General features: G+C 42.3%; 1 protein-coding gene across 7 annotated transcripts in view; it reads right to left on the reverse strand.

Moving 5' to 3' along the window:
• Nucleotides 1–12058, reverse strand: part of LOC126236693 (oxidation resistance protein 1) — a 785360-nt gene extending 773302 nt beyond the window's left edge. For 4 of the 7 annotated variants that reach the window (XM_049946190.1, XM_049946189.1, XM_049946188.1 and 1 more), the window contains exon 1: nt 11831–12058. The gene's annotated coding sequence lies outside the window, so the exon portion shown is untranslated. The remainder of the gene's footprint in view (nt 1–11830) is intronic. The other 3 variants (XM_049946195.1, XM_049946192.1, XM_049946191.1) reach the window with 1 other exon arrangement.
• Between the last annotated feature and the right edge of the window lie 2591 nt (nt 12059–14649).

Here is a 14649-nt window from a genome sequence, read left to right on the forward strand (position 1 = left end):
AGCCCGGTGTTGGCTTTATGCAAATTACGAAACAACTGAAAATTTAAGCAGAGGGTCTGGACGGGGATTCGAAGCGTGCTCCTAATGAAAGCGAGTCCAGACTTAACCACTGGTACACCTCTCTGCTTGTATACTTAAAACCAATAGGTAAGTTTTACGTCTGTAAAGCGAATACTGCTCCCGTAAAGTCAGTAACTATATTTTGTATTTGTAAAGAACAGGAATGGATTCGCTACTAGCCTGCTTGCTCTTGATATCTGAGTGGCAACCATGGAATCACGCCCCAGCTCTCTCCGCCGGGATACTTGGAGACGGCAGAAAGTGAAAGGAAGCAGCCTTTTGCGTCGGTCACTTTCCTTCCTCCTGTCGCCACTAAAAACTAAGTGTACTCGCACTGCTATTCCCTGCTCATGGTGGAAGAAGCAGTCGGACGTCTGTCCTACCAGACACGTGGACGTACGGCTGTCTGTCAAAAAGTTTAGGTATCTTTTACCTGCAGTGCCACCAGTACTGCCCAAAAGCCTCAAAATGCAGGAAGGTATGCAGAGGTATCACTGAACAAATTATCTTAATGGCAACGAAACAATTTTTCTAAGAAATATATTTCTCGTTCTCGATGTAGACACACGTGTCGTACGTGTTTTAAGCTTTGTGAGCTGTTGCAGTTGGTTTCCAAAATATTGTGTGCGAGATTTTAGTGTCCTGCAGAGCGTCTATCAGTCATCCTTGTAAGTAGGCAACCAACCACAGTAATGTGGCCCGTTTTAAATGTTTCAGTCCTGATCTTTTATAACTGATTTTTTTCCATATTCTCCAGTGATTTTATCTGCATGTCATGTATCGTCTTTTATAACTCTCTAGTTATAATGTTTTCTAAAATTTCATTTTATTGTGCTGTGTGTGTGTTGATACAGCTTGTTTTGAGAATTCCTCAATGTTTTAACTGATTTTAACCCTTCTCGTCTCCCTATGCAAGGACGCTGATGACCTCCCAGTTCAGCGCCCTAAAACGCTGATTGTTCGATTCGTGATCCACTGAACAGTCAGGGAATTTTCAGCCTAATACCTGGCTAACTACGTTAGTAGTGTGGCAAACGAAGTCCTATGCGGAACTGGTTGAGAAATAATTTCTAGTTCTGCCATTTCCCTCACAACCAAGGGAAGCTTCAAGAAATCGTTCGTCAGAACCCTACTTTCCAATTTTTTTTCCCGGAATATCTGTGCATGGGAAATGGACTAGAGGGGTATAGAAAAATGGGACACGTTTATAAATGAGAGCATGAAATTCCAAGATACAGTGTTTTCACGAAAACTGTTCTCTAGCACTTCAGTGCTGTTTGACATCAAGTAATCATCGTTGCAACGCTGATTAAGTGCAATGTTATCAAGGTACTGATGCACTTAATACGACAGCGAGACCAAAATTTATAATTACAATCGTTGCCAACGGAAAATTTAATTTTTTCAACATAAACAAAATTCCTCTAAGTTTATTTTGGTGTATCCAATCAATAGCGCTAACTCAAATTATTTTGGTGCAATATCCATTTTTTCGGGAGGTTTTCTTTGATTTTTTACACAAATGTTGAAACTAGAAATCTCCTCCCAAATATTTAAATCTTTCCACTAATGCACAAAACGGAAAACATAAAAGCACAGAGGTAGAAATCGAATTTGTTTACTTGTGAACACCATTACGATCAACAAACTCTTTAGTAACTGGAGCACCTGTATCAGCGACGTGTTCTGATTTGGAATTACGCAGCTCTTCACTTCCACACCACGTTTAGCATTTTTATTTTGAGGTAGGAACGAACAATATGTTGAGATAATTACTTTGCCTTTTCACAACGTTGCCAAGTAACAAATGACAAAATAATGTGATCGATTCAGTTCTTTATTGTTAGGGCTTAAATCTGTTGACAGCGCAGTAATTATAAACTTAAAACAGACGCCGTTCGAAGTCTGCAGGGCAGTTTTAAATGCTGGATGCTAAAAAAAACTTGCGTATCATTTCAAGATGAAGTATCATGTTGCTAAGATTTGTTTGTCAGTTTATAGCGTACAAAATTAAATGCAAACTATGGGATCCATTTCACACAAGCTGCGTCTGTTCCGGAGGAAAGTAAGTATAACCACAAAGTGTTTCAACGTTATCAGTCTAAATGTCAAGGTAGTCACACGAACATTCATATATGTGTGTGTGTGTGTGTGTGAGCGCGCGCGCGCGGGGGGGGGGGGGAGTACTGTTAGCTACACTTCGAAATGAAACAGCGAAACGAGTGCCATAAAACAAGCGTCCATACACAGATGAAATGCTGTACGACAGACTGCACGTGCAGCAAACGGCGAGTCAGATGTAAGCAAGCGTTTGAACAGCAATGTCATTGCTATTCATCTGAAATCGTGCACGAGGCTCTAATACCGTGGGCAGTCCTATGGTTTTAAAATTAATCATAAGGTTACAATGAAAGGGCCGTAAATGTTGACACGGTTGACAACGATGACGATAAAATAAGACTTCTTCCGTGACTTCCAAAGCCACAAGATTTGTTTTATAGCCTGCCAGTGTGGACTGCAGTTTCAAAGCATACGGTTCCTAGGCTCTTCTAAAGCGTCTCAAGAGATCTGAGCAATGTAATTAGCGCGAGGGCGGATGCTGCGACTGATGATAATGATATGGCGACAGCGATGGAAGAACCAAAACGGAACCTTTGCGTTCCGTCGACGGCGAGATCATTGGAGACGGAGCACAAACTCTTAACAATTGATTAGGAAAGTAAATCGGTGGTGTCCTTTTCAATGGAACTACTCCGCCATTTTACTTACGGGGACAAGACGAAAAACCTGGATATTACTACTGGTACGGCTGGTATCCCGAATGAGAATCTTTTAACCACAGTGTCATCTCGCTCGGTCTTAAGAACTAACCTTGCACTGGATTACAAAAATCTGAATAGCCAACAGAAAAATGTTAACTTTCGTATGCCTGAGAGACAAGTGACATCCTGAGAGTCCAAGCATTGTTATATAAAGGTAGATCACAGTCTTCACGTAACACGCTTGCTAGGAAAGTTTTGGTTTAACTTAACCTCGTCGTCCACTGACACACGGTTAATTAGATGACCTGCGTGGGGTGGTGAAGATCCTTGCAAAGAACAATTTACCAGAAGTGACTGGAAATAAATCGAGAACGGGAAGCTAGGGATGGTGTGCGACATATCGATATCTACGTAGCCACTGTTCTAACGTTTTAAGCTGAAGTGTCTCGATATTATACCTATCAACATAGATTTGTTTTTAACTACAGCTATAAGCTACCAACAGGTGTACAGAATGAGGTGCAAAATTCACAGAATACTTCCTAATGTCAGGTCGGAGCTCCTTTTGCCTGGCCTAGTGGAGCAACTAAATGTGGCATGGATTCAACGAGACGTTGGAAGTACTCTGCAGAAATACCGAGTCATGCTGCCTCTATACTTGCCCATAATTGCAAAGTGTGTTGCCGGTGCAGGATGTTGTGCATGAAGTGACCTGAAGATTAGTTCGGTGGGATTCATGTAGTGCGATCTCGGTGACCAAATCATTCGGTAGAACTGGCCAGAATGTTCTTCAAACCAATCGCGAACAATTCTGGCCCGATGATATGACATCGTTTGTGAACATGAGGTCCACGAATGGCTTCAAATGGTCGCCAAGTAGTCGGAGAACAATTTCCTGTCAATTCTCGATTCAGCCGGACCAGAGGACACCATTCATTCCATGTAACGACAGCCCACACCATTGCGGAACCACCACCAGGTTGCACAGTTTCTTGCTGACATTCTGGGACCATGGCTTCGTTGGGCCTGCGCCACACTAACCCTACCATCAGCTCTTACCAACAGAAATCTGGACTCTTCTGAGTAGACCACCGTATTCCTCTCGTCTAGGGTCCAACCGATACGGTCACGATCCCAAGAGAGTCGCTGCAGGCGATGTACCGTTTTCACGCAGTGTTGCTTGACCACAGGCAACTGTACGCAAACACCGCTTTTCTCTGTCTTTAAGTGAAGGCCGCGGACCTATGCATTGTTCGTGGTGAGGAGTAACGTCGTCACACTCTTGACACTGTGGATCTCGTAATATTGAACTACGTAACGATTTCTGAAATGGAATTTGCCATGCGTCTGACTCCAACTACCATTCCACGTGTAAACTCTTAATTCCCGTCGTGCGGCCACAATCACATCGCAGACGTTTTCACGCGATTCACCTTAGTACAAATGACAGCCCCGCCAGTAGACTACTCTTTTACATCCTGGGTACGAGGTACTGCCGCCATTTATATATGTTCATATCGGTATCACAGGACTATCACCTCAGTGTACAACGTTGTTTTGAATCGCCTCCGCAGTACTTAGTTCTCGTCGCGGTAGCGTATATCCTCTGACGGTAACTCACGACCTTCATCTTGATATCTGGACTATCAGACCAATTGTGTGATTGGACTGAAAGTTCCTAGATAACAGAACGCAGCATGTCATTCTCAATGGAGAGAAGTCTGCCGAAGTAAGACTTATTTCAGGTGTGCCGCAGGGGAGTGTCTTAGGACCGTTACTATTCACAATATATATAAATGGTCTTGTGGATAACATCGGAAGTTCACTGAGGCTTTTTGCGGATGATGCTGTAGTATATCGAGAGGTTGTAACAATGGAAAATTGTACTGAAGCGCAGGAGGATCTGCAACGAATTGACGCATGGTGCAGGGAATGGCAACTGAATCTGAATGTAGACAAGTGTAATGTGCTGCGAATACATAGAAAGATCCTTTATCATTTAGCTACAATATAGCAGGTCAGCAACTGGAAGCAGTTAATTCCATAAATTATCTGGGAGTAGGCATTAGGAGTGATCTACAATGGAATGACCATATAAAATTAATCGTCGGTAAAGCAGATGCCAGACAGAGATTCACTGGAAGAATCCTAAGGAAATGCAATCCGGAAACAACGGAAGTAGGTTATAGTACACTTGTTCGCCCACTGCTTGAATACTGCTCACCGGTGTGGGATCCGTACCAAATAGGGTTGATAGGAGAGAGAGAGAGAGAGAGAGAGAGAGAGAGAGAGAGAGAGAGAGAGAGAGAAGATCCAACGGAGAGCAGCGCACTTCGTTACAGGATAATTTAGTAAGCGTGAGAGCGTTACAGAGATGATGAACTCCAGTGGAAGACTCTGCAGGAGAGACGCTCAGTAGCTCGGTACGGGCTTTTGCTGAAGTTTCGAGAACATACCTTCACCGAGGAGTCAAGCAGTATATTGCTCCCTCCTACGTATATCTCGCGAAGAGACCATTAGGATAAAATCAGAGAGATTAGAGCCCACACAGAGGCATACCGACAATCTTCCTTTCCACGAACAATACGACACTGGAATAGAAGGGAGAAGAGGTACTCAAGGTGCCCTCCGCCACACACCATCAGGTGGCTTGCGGAGTATGGATGTAGATGATATGTTACACATTACAGCGTCGGTGCTTTCACAGGTCAAAGACGAAACATGGAATTTATATGCGTGGCATTAAAATCTTTTCTAAGTCGTTAATGCTTCTTCTACCTTCGCATTATCCAAGGGTCAGAAAACCTTAAGATAATTCAGTTCGTTATTGAATCCGAGGCTAGAGCTTTAACAGCTGAACACTGAAGGTAAATGACAATTTCACGATAAAAAGGTTACTATTTACTTGCGCAAAATATTTCTAATGACATGTTCAGATTTTTAAGTGTTTCTGGTTACTTTGCGTCTAGCTGGACGTCATGTGTCGGCTTTGTATTCAGTCATCCAAACATTCCACCTGAATGATTGCGGACACAAACTTCCGTGTCCAGACAGTCGTGGAAAAAGGAGAGGATTAAGGCTTACCAGGATGGTCGGAAGAAGGTACCGCCGCGAGGCGCCATTTCACGAGTCGCGCGACTGCTCCGACCGGAGGTTAGAGTCTTTCCTCGGTCATTTGTGTGTGTGTGTGTGGGGGGGGGGGGGGGGAGGATGACCACAGCAGCTTGGTCCCTGAGGAATTCACACAGATTTGAACGTTTTTTGAAGGAGATATCAGACCAACACAATAAAATACTGGGCCATATTTGGCAATTAGAGCAGTCTGATTACTCGTCTGTGTCGGTACACAAACAAATGATGCTGAAGGTGAATGTATGCCACTGCTCGCTGACAAACTGTTCAATATCCTTGAGCTGAAGGCAGGCAGAAATGTACCCTTACTTTTTATTTGGAACACACTTGATTGTATCTTGATAACACTAAGTACGGCGGTAATGGACACCGTGAAGACGTGTCAATTCATGTGCATGGTCAAGAAGGCAATATTGACTATTTCGAACGTTGATGTAGAGGCATTGTCTTATGGTAAAGAAATAATTCCCTATAGTGACATTTGCTGCACCGTCAGCACAAATATTTTATTAGGCGTTAAGACTTATTCTTCCTTTAAGAGCGGCTAAAACACCGCCTTAACACTATATGCGCTGTAACCAGCCGATTTCAGCAAAATATACTGTATTTCAGCATTTTAAAATATCTCCAACACCCGACCCAGTGACACATAAGAAGAACAGATTCAGAAAATAACGTTCTTGTGAAATAAGCTCTATTCTCACAAAGCAATGAGTGCTATCGACAAATGCTATCAAATTGATTTTTGTGGTACATCTAACGAATGCTTTTGAGAACGACTCAACTGTTCGACTATTCACGATTTCCCGCTAAAATCGTTACAGTTCTTAGTAATTGACGGTAAGTTATCTAGTGAAAATGAAATGACATCTGGACTTCCGTTTTCAATATGAACAAAAAACGTTTATTAGACATTCTGAGACGCCCTAAGATTATTTCCAGATGCTGCTGACATTTACTCTCCAATAAGGTTATCAGAAGACATAATAATTACAAAATGATTTAGTCAATACATCTAGATCGTAGAGTAAGTGGGAACTGATCCCTGAACAGTAAAAAATGTGATGTCCTCCGCAAGTACTAAAACAACCCCTGTGGCTAAGCTATGTCTCCGCAATATCCTTTCTTTCAGGAGTGCTAGTTCTGCATGGTTCGCAGGAGAGCTTCTGTAAAGTTTGGAAGGTAGGAGACGCGATACTGGCAGAAGTAAAGCTGTGAGGACCGGGCGTGAGTCGTGCTTCGGTAGCTCAGATGGTAGAGCACTTGCCCGCGAAAGGCAAAGGTCCCGAGTTCGAGTCTCGGTCGGGCACACAGTTTTAATCTGCCAGGAAGTTTCATATCAGAGCACACTCCGCTGCAGAGTGAAAATCTCATTCTGGCACCCCGTTACATTTCGACTACACAACAAGGCAAACAAATTTAAAGCTTGTCGATTCAACTAAATACCAATGCATTACAATTACGAACAACTTTAATTGAACCTGTCACATAGAATGCTGTGAGGAAGGCAAATCAAAGAATTGGATTATATTGGCGGATGGTGCAACAAATCTACTACGATGATACCTACTATTCGTTTCCCATTCCTTTTCTGAAATAATGCTACGTTACATGGGATCCCTACCAGATAGGACTGACGAAGGGCATCTAATGATTTGAGAGGGCAGCTCTTTTTGCACTATCACGATACACGAAGAAACTGTCAGGACGTGGTACGAGAACTTTGATTGCAATCATTAGAACAAAAGCGTTTTGCGATATAATAGCTGGCACGAAAAAAATGGGCTGATCATTTGACAACACTTGAGAGACTGGAACTGAAAGTGGTCCCATGCACCCTCCGCTAAAAACTTTAGTGTGAATTACAAAATAGTCAGGTGTAGACAGTTTTCCACTGTTTCGTGCTTCGTTGGAAACAGTCTGGATAATAAAGGTTCCCTGCTATTCACATATAACCAAGTCCTACTGTAGTGATCCTATTATATGTCGGCAGTCTAGGCTTTCTACTGCTTACTCTACTGAAGCTTCGCCGTTATACCTACCTAGTTTAATTGAGTTTCGGCAGAAAGAAATATGCACGCAGTGTTTCGTTTAAGCAGATCCCGCAGAAAAGTATTCAGTGACACTACTAATGCGGACCAATCTCAGCCTCACCTCCGTTACTCTCGTTCCCATAATTTTTCTCTTCCAGTTGTTCTGTTTACTACAAACTTTTTTCTAAGTACTTTTATTCATTATCATGACAACAGATATTGTAGCTATGTACTTCCCTAGAAGATCGACTGTTGTCAGAGATACGACGCTAAGAATAACTCGCATGATTAGCCTTTCAAGTTCATAAGCTTCCACATAATTATACATAGACACCTCAAGTGTACTCTCAGCGATCATGGACTTTTTGGGTACACACGAAACAAGTGTGTACAGTGTGCTGAGAACAAGAGTCGGAAATATTAATGCAACATTGTTCACATTATTTTGTAGTAAACATTTCATGGTACGTATTTTGCAATAATAAGCTACCACCAGTTATAATATCACTGACTTCTGTGCGTTGCAGGATTCTGGATCACATTCTAAACTATAACTTTACGGTGTTCCTGGAGCTGTGAAACTCTCAAGAGAGCATATATGAAACCGCTGTCTTCATTCATACACGGCATCTTGCAAACCATAGCAGCAGGGGTAAACGTACATTCAAGTTTTCCTTGGTATCCAAGGTGAGTTCGACTTAGTACCGCATCGTCGGCAACTGATACGATAATGCTGACGATCTTCGCAAGTATGTGATTGGCTCGAGAAATGTCTAATAGAACCTAGTACGTTATAGTGGACGAGGAATGTTATACAGAAACGGAAGCAAGATCAAGTTTGTTTCAAGGGAAGTTAATAGCCCCCCCCCCTAATGTTTTCCATATACATTAACAATTTATCAGAAAGGCTTAACAGCACTACGTGACTGTACGTCGGTGACGCAGTTGTATGGAGGGAAGTATCGCCGTTGGACTGTAGAAGGACTGACAGAATTTTATTCTCTTAATGAATGGAGGCTCTCTTTAAATGTAGATAAATTTGAGACGTCAACTATATAAAAAAGGACAGGTTATTAGCTGTTTACAGGTTTTGTGAAGAAGATAGCGAGAACATTAAAGTGCCGAAGTATTTAGGGGTACACTAAGAAGCGATGTAAAGTGGGGCAGTCATGAAAAATCTGTATTGTGGAAGGCGTATGAAAGATTTGTTGGAACGATTATGTAAATGTATGAAGTGCCATACAAGACTAGCGCGTTTAATGTTAGGGTATTGTTTCAGACTCTAGAGTTCTTATCAAGACGATACGAAGTAACGCAGAGACGCGCTGATACGATCACACAAAGTCGATGTACATAATACTGAAGTAACATAAATGCTAGGAGAATTTAAACTGGAATTCTTGGAAAGGACGCAACGTTTTCGCGAAACCCTGTTGGCTAAGTTTAGAGAACCAGTATTAGAAGAAGGCAGTGCGGCCTGTGTGCTGTCACATGTGTGCCTCGTAGAGATCTCTTACAGAGGCATGGATGCTTTGTCCTTCGCTCGATAAGGGACTTTAAAAGAAAGCTTATATTTTTACGATATGTCGTCCGCCATGCACTATACGATGGCTTGTGTAGTATCTATAGACCAGATCTTCGAAAGTCAGTGTGTTAGTTTAAGACACTTAAGCAACATGTTTCTCCTCGCGAGTCGTTTTATCTGTAGACTTGAAACAGCCCTGATCAACACTCCCGGATAAAGAGCCATAACATCTCGTTCAAGCGCTAGCAAAGCAATACAATATAGTCACATTCCGTGATGACTCAAGTTTTATAACGCACCGTGGTAAAACAATTAAGCAGTAGCAGTGTTGCTGTGAAATATTACGTAATATTTCAAGCTTTGATAACAAACACGCGAGACTCAAGCGAAAGTAGAAAGTCTCGCATCCTGCGATAGTAATGTGTAACAGACATTATCTAACCACAGAGGGACAGGCCGGATGGTAGTGGCTCAGCCGCAGGAAATAACGCACCGCTGGCGGAAGGAGCGAAGCAGCGGCTGCTTCCCGGAGACAACTGGGGGGAACTGGGTCACACACAGCAGCCGAGACGGCTGCTCCGCTACCTGTTGCTGTCGCTGCCTGCCCACACAGCTGAGAGGCCGCACAAAACCTCTGATACGCGTCTTATCCACAATGATACCGCAGGTCACAGGTCGAGGACGCTGCTCAGAAGGCAAAACTAAATCTTACACTTCGACGCCCACTCCCCGTCCGTCGTACATAACAAAGCAGAAATTTTCCAGCTGTCTTATTCGGATCTACAGTTCGATATCGGTCTTTTGTGTGTCTTCTGCTGTAGTGTCATATTTGGTAATTTTTGGATGACAAACTTACTTCGAAAATGTCCTCTTTCGGTGCACTGGCGTCTAAGTTCTTTCTAAGAACTTCAATTCATAAATTAGCTGGATAGATCATGTCTACATAAATCCGTAATTCACTTGGGCATACAATTATTTTTCTGTGAATTAAAGTGTCTTTCACCATTGGCTGTATTTTGTGTACTAGAAATCAATGTTGGACTGTAGTTCATAATCCAAATTACGCTGCAGATCATCCTGTAAGTCGCTACTGCAGTGCTTTCGTAATTATTAGTACTGCTATTACATACTATTTGCGGTAGAATAGTGCATAGAACAACAGTGTCGTTTTACTCGAACTTTCGAACTGATGAAGTTTTATTAGTAATTCGCTTTCCATCAGATCCAACATCGCTGTAACGTGTCACATTACTTCTCTGGTCAAAAGATCATAGTGTTGACAAACAATCAACCAATTCAAGGTAACTAAAAATGTGGAGTAACATTAGTTCGAATAAACATGAGACGTCGAGTGAGTATGGAGGATGCCAGTGCCAAAAGTAGTTGGCTACTAAGAGCAGCGGGAGAGTCAAAGTGCTGTGTAATCTAAACTGACAAGCAGTAAGAGAGTCTCTTGTTGCCTCACGAAACCAACATGCAAAATACCACGATCCAATTTGTAGCACTCTACGAGTATTATTCAGCCCTCCACACATCGATCATGCGGAGACCGTGAAAACACACAAGTAACAGTTTACACAGATTATATGTATGCAGCCAGCAGCCGGAAATAGTAACAAACCAAAATACTTGGTACAATAAAACCAGTACTCTACCACGGACTTCATAAATGTAGGTGCTACGGAGGGCAACAACAAAAAGTAACAAACTTTTTAAGGGGTACTTTCAGTAAGCCTTTAGCATGCACATTACAATAACTTGAAGTGTATACGTAATGTGACGCTGTAAATATGAAAGTATGCAGTTCCATTCCCAGTGAGTCAATAGACTACTTCTGGCACTCAACACGAATTTGATGCTTTGTGCATTGTACGTCAGAAGCAGCAGCATTGCTCGTATTCCAACTTAATTCGCAGACTATCAGTGTAACACTACCCCGCCTTGTAAGGCAAACGAACTTTTTTTTTCTTTAATCGTCTCATAATAGTCTTCCCATTTTCTTTTACCAAAACACACAAAGGACTGTACATCAGCAGTGTTTAAAATAGGGAAGTTTATGTTATCAGGACGTAAGTCGGCCACGAAACTTTCTACAACTTTCAGTACTATGTTTGTGCTATACGCCATAAGAACAACGTTTATTTTCAAGTCAAAATATGTTCAGACTACGAATCAACTTACATTCGATAAAACTGTTTTAATTTGGCGTCAGGCATGCCCTTTTCAGACAGAAAACCGTTGTACTCGGCATCAGTAAGTTACTCTACAACAATCAGATATACTTCAGCACAAAATATACAGCCTCACTTTATACTAACCTAGTTTAAAACATTCCACGCCGGTTCAGTATCTTCTGTAAATTCTCTTCAGTCTGGTAAATTAATCAATTAACCGGATATAATAAAGTAAACCAACTCAGACACGAATACAACAGAACGACTTTAGAAACGCTAGCAAAAAACACTCGCGTAAAACTTGCGTAGTCTTTGTTTACATCGCACACGCACGCGCAGACGGCACTGCAACGCACCACAGCAGACGCTGGTCGCGAACCAAACTGAGCGGCGGCTTTCTTGCCATGTGCGAGAAGGCAGTCACTGGCCTTAGCCAGAGATATTACTACCACTTGCTTCCGAGTCAACTCAAGGAACATCGCGGCGCAGAGCTCACACTCGGCCGGCGCGCCTACCGGACGGCGTTGTGAAAGTCAGCGAAAGCCGCGGCTTACGAGTGTGCGACCACAACAGCACCGCACTAGATTAGTTCGCTCTGCGTCGTGGAACGCAGTACTAAGAATATACATACAGTGATGCATTGCATTAAAACAGCAGTCTTAATTTAATTTGTTTAGCTTTCACTGTAAACGATATGGAAAAAATAATACTTCATTTCGGATAACGTTAATAAATGATGCAGTATCTGGTAAAAAAAGCATAGTTAATGTTTATGTGGACTTGCTGGATAGATGAAACGGATTTATAAATCAAATGGGTTTGTTGGGGTACAATAACGTAGTAGCACTTGAAACATTTATTATTGAATGAATCTTTCATTTTTCAGCAGAGTGCGTGCTTTTTAGAAACTTAAAGGCAGTTTAAAACCGGTGTAACAGACCGGGACTCGAACCCGTAAACCTTGCAAGTTAGGAAATTTTGCAGTTTCTAGTCTCAGTCTATACCTGCTTACATATTCTGTAAACGACTGTGAAGTGCATGGCAGAAGGTACTTAACATGGTACATATTAGAGTATCATCTCGTTCAATTTGCGTGTGGAGAGCGGGGAGAATGACTGCTCGAATGCTGCCGTGATTTCTCTAATCAGAATAATCCTGTCTTAACGGTCCCTGTGGGAGCGACACTTTGGCGGATGACAAATACCTCCGGATTCTTGAAATTCTGTAAGTAGGATTTCGCGAGATACTTAGGGTCGATCTTCATAGCGTCTGCCAATTTCAGGTTTTTTAATATTTCCGTAATGCTCTCCTGTGAGTAAAATAAACATAAGACTATTGTTACACCCTTCTTTTGTGGCTCAGCGGTTCTAGGCGCTACAGTCTGGTACCGCGCGACCACTACGGTCGCAGGTTCGAATCCTGCCTCGGCCATGGATGTGTGTGATGTCCTTAGGTTGGTTAGGTTTAAGTAGTTCTACGTTATAGGGGACTGATGACGGCAGAATTTAAGTCCCATAGTGCTCAGAGCCATTTGAACCATTTGAACACCCTTCTTTGAATAAGTGCAGTATCCCAGTTTAGTTCCACCGGCATTCGATATGGGTTCCACAAACGTGAGCATTTTCCTAGTATTCCACCAATAAGTATCTTTGAATACGTTCATTATTCCAGTTTAGCTACATTCGATATGGGTCCCACAAACGTGAGCATCTTCCTAGTATCCTACCAATGAACAACGATCTCCCATCTTTCCTTACCTATGACCGTGCCTATGCAATCATTCTATAGGTCTATTATAAGTGATTCGTTTGTTTTCAGAGCTATACTTTTTCCAAAGTATTCAAAGTTCTATTTTTTTGGACGCATTACGTGTACAAATGTGGCAGATGCATGAATTGAACCGTAAATTCACCGTTTTCATTGTGCCCATCAGCTGGCGTTACGAGTGCAGATCCATGACATAATGGGGACAAAGCAGCAAAACAGTTTTTGAGTTTTGAAGTGTGCGAGATGTTTCTGTGTTTAAACAGTATAGTGTTCATTCTGAAGGAATTGTGGAAAAGAACCGCCGTTTAAAGAGAGCGCTGTGCGTTAGTATCGGTAGTTTACGGAAGGTGGTTGTCTCTGTAAAGAGTGAAGTACCAGTCAATCAAATGTGCCATACGCAACCATGGAGAGAGAGAGATAAAGTATCTTACGCAGAAAAAAAGTCTGCGCAAGCCAGGAACTAGATATAAAAAAATTAAGAAAAAACATCGTCCGCAGCTCGTGTTAAAACCGGATGATTGTGGCCAGCATCACAATGTAGCAAGCACTTGAGGATGAACATTTCGCCTCCAAGATGATATTCAGCGATGAAGCAACCTTTTATTAATCTGGACAGGTAAATCACCAAAATGTGAGAGTGTGGGACTCTGAAAATCCTCACTAAATTGTTGTGCATGAACGAGACTCGCCGAATGTAAATGTTTTCTATATAGTGGCACAGACGAAGCCGTACGGGCCGTTTTCCTTCTGTGAAAAGAATGTGACGGGTGTTGCACTTGTGGTTCTTTCCACAACTGACTGTTGATTCCGAGAGTTTATCACCCAATAAGACAAGGCACACCGTCATTGGAACACCCGTGTTCATTGGTATCTAAACTATGAACTTCCGATCGCTGGATTGAGCGTAATAATGAAGAAGATATGACTGCGCTTCTTTGGTGCCCAGGTCGGCTAACCTAACGCCTTGTGATTTTCTTCTTTGGGGGGACATTCCCCCATTTCCAAGAACACTGGAACAGATCAGAAAACGCATCAGTGCTGCAATGACCATGGACAGCATGTTCTTGCATAGGTTGTGGAACGAACTTGACTATCACTTGGACCTGTGTTGTGTGACCAGAGGGATACACCTAGGACACTATTCTGCACAGTGCAAAATGTACGAGTTTAATGTTCTGCTCTTCTGTCAGTCATAT

This window comes from Schistocerca nitens, chromosome 2 (genome assembly GCF_023898315.1).
Source record: "Schistocerca nitens isolate TAMUIC-IGC-003100 chromosome 2, iqSchNite1.1, whole genome shotgun sequence".
Lineage (NCBI taxonomy): Eukaryota > Metazoa > Arthropoda > Insecta > Orthoptera > Acrididae > Schistocerca > Schistocerca nitens.